The following is a 3,099-nucleotide window of genomic DNA, read 5'->3' as shown; positions in this document are numbered from 1 at the left end:
CCTTGCGCTTGCCAGGCAAGGACTTATTTTACTGAGCTAACTCCCCGGCTCCTCAGGTTTTTTTTTTAAATAAAATAATTTAGTTACTGCCTTTGAGCTTTTTAGATATAAATGAATGGTTTGTTTGGTTAGACTCATGGGTTTCTTTTCTTAGCCTTTGGATTGAGGCCTAATACCTCTTAGCAAATTTATCTTCTACATGGCTCTCAAAAACAGTGGCCTGTTCCTTTGTATGTAGCTGTATATTCATGGTAATTCCTCTCTTGGTTGCTATTTTAGCAGCTTGTCTGTGTGTGTACATGTAAATTTACATTTCTAGATCCTTAAATAAAACATCAGGAATATGAAGATTTGAGTGATACTGATACAGGGAGAAAAACCGATCTCAGATGGATGACCTCCAAATGATATAGGGAACCTCCACATGACATAAGGAAAAATGATCTCCCTGGATGAGTTTGTGTTCTCTAAAACTGAAGAATGAGTTTTAGGAACAAATGGAGGTTATGAACAGAATATATTTATTGAGGGAAGGAAAGCTGCTGTCCGAGAGAGGGACAAGAGGCGAGTCCGAGCAGGTTGTTCTCCCATACACCAAATTCCAATATGGGGAGAGGTCTCTCCTGGAGAGTTGTCTCAGTTAACCTTTTAGTGAAACTATGTGCACAGGGTTTAACTGATAAGGATGAGAAGTTTGTCTGGGGATTAGTTCAGTGGCACATGTGTCTGCTTGGCAAGTGCAAGGTCTTGAGTTTGAGTCCTGATATTAAAAAAAAAGGAATGAAAATTTAAATAGTAATGATCAGAGAAGTAAGTATGGAAGCCACTAAGATGTTTCATTTGCCAAAGCATTATTTCAGTAAGCTTGTGCAGGGGTCATTAACACCAGCATTTTTTGATAGGTTTTCTGACAGCATTGTTAGGCCTCAGAGGTCCTTGATAATTGGGTCATCAGTCCACTGTTTGCGAAAGAATTACAGCTGTGGGTTCCTGTCATACAATAATTACTTTTTTCTTTTAGACTCTCATCTAGAATGAGTCTTCTTGGCTGTCTGACTGGTGGCTCTGATCGTTCAGCCATTTTCTTCATAGCAACTGGGTATTTATTTATTTATTTATTTTGTGGAACCGGGGATTGAACTCCGGCCCTTTCACTTGCCAGGGAAGCGCTTATTCTACTGAGCCATCTCCCTGGCCCCAAAACTTAAGGTTTTTTTTTTTTAACACTTTTTCTCTCTTTACATTGTCAATTCTGTAATTTCTCAATATTTTAAATTCCTTTTCCACATCAAAACCGTTGCTTATTTCTTTTAATTTTTTAAAAAATTTTATTTATGTATTTATTTATTTGTGTGTATGTGTGTGTGTGTGTGTGGCCAGCTCAACCCACCAGGGGGTGGGGCTGGCTGGCATGTGGAGCTGGGGGATTGAACCGCTGTCCCTGTACTTTGCTAATCTTGTTTTAAGTAGATGCTTTAGACCACTGAGCCATCTCACCAGCCCAAGTGTTCAGTTCTTCTGATGCATGTGCTAAACTGCCGTTTAGGGTTGGGTGACCTGACAGAGAGAGAAGGCTGACAGGGTTAGGGGACACCAGAAAGAGAAGGGCTATAGTCTGACAGGCCTGGTTTAGACCCTCAGGCTCAGGACTTGAAATCAAGGAAATAAGTCGATTCATCCCTTTTATTTTGTTGTTCATGTCATCCCTTTATTGTTAAGTGTTTCCCTGTTGCCTTGGGAAACAGCTGAGGATAACCAATCTTAAGTATTGTGAAGTATAGTAAAAACATGCAGTTGTAGTTTTCCCAGTCAGAAGGCTCCAGTAAAGTCCTTACCAAAAATCAAATTTAGTTTAAGGAGTCCTAGAAAAAAGGGAGCAGATGGTGAGATATTTTGACATCTGTGTCCCCAGGCTTTGGCCCTGTGCAGACCTGTCAGCCTCCAGATGTGACAACAGCAGGCTCTGATTTTTCCGGCCACAGAGGGTGGTCTTAAAGGGGTGGCGTGGATCAGGTGATGCCTCCCAGTCCTCTGTGCAAGTGAGAGAATGGGCTTGCTTGATGCAGTGTGAGGTATGCAAAACCGGATGGGAGAGGACCCTGTGGACACTGTGGGCCCAGTGAGCATTGGACATGAAGGGGCAGAGGCCAAAGGGCAGTCAGGGGCTTTGGTTTCTTCTTTTCTTTGTATATTTATTAATTTTTTATATTAATTTTAATAAGAAGGGCTATGGGTTCTTGGTAGAATTTGGTTAAGGTTGTCTTCAAGGTCTGGTATATGTGTTCCATCTTTCTCAGAAGCTGCTATGCAATATGCAGATTTCATTTAATTTGGAACAGTGTGTTGAGGTTTTGAATTTTTTCTGTCATAAGAGGCTGGGCCACTGTCACTTTGTATGGACAGAAGGAACCCATGTCTAGGAATACTTTCATATAGCAGTGCTCAACTAAACTTGGAGGAATTTTGAATGGGGAAAGCTTTTGCCTAACTAGGGAAAGTATAAGTGAGGATCAGAAGATATCTGTATGCTTTGTTGTGTCTGACTTCATTGAAGTCTCTTTGTATATGTTTGGAAGGTGATGGTCCAGACACTTGGGCCCGTGGAGGAAATTTAGATCTACCAGTCAGATGATTTTGAGCCCAGCATTGGTGTCCTTGGCAGATGGAGGCGCAGATGCTGGCCAGGTCTGGGGTGCAGTAGTGGCAGCCTCGGAGCTCTTCCATGGCTGTTTGTCCTCCAAGGGTTAGATTGTGGTGTTTTTAATTTTTAGTTGTTAAAGATAATATACAATGGTAAAAAAAATTAGAAACAATAGAGATTTTTTTAAATAAGCCATTGAGTAGATAGCACATTGTTCCTGTCTTAGTCATTATTCCATCAGGAAGAAACATGTTCCTGACCCACAGCACTGCTGCCCTCAGTGGTACTGCACCACCCCGGAAAATATGCCTTCAGGTTCCGTCCCATCCCCCAAGGCAGCTGCAAATCCTTCTTGTGGCTCTCGTTGGGCCAAAGCAGCCAAAGATTTGAATCTTTGGTTCGTAGATGGCCAAGCCTGCAAATACTTTCCTACTGAGCTCCACCTGGCACTTGATTAA

The 3,099-nt window shown here is 41.8% G+C and overlaps 1 pseudogene; it reads right to left on the bottom strand.

Annotated features, from left to right (window-relative positions):
* Nucleotides 1-926: 926 nt before the first annotated feature.
* Nucleotides 927-3,099, bottom strand: part of LOC101562352 — a 4,435-nt pseudogene continuing 2,262 nt past the window's right edge.

This window comes from Octodon degus, unplaced genomic scaffold, assembly GCF_000260255.1.
Source record: "Octodon degus isolate 3935 unplaced genomic scaffold, OctDeg1.0 scaffold00002, whole genome shotgun sequence".
Lineage (NCBI taxonomy): Eukaryota > Metazoa > Chordata > Mammalia > Rodentia > Octodontidae > Octodon > Octodon degus.
This window is presented reverse-complemented; position numbering and strand designations above follow the sequence as displayed.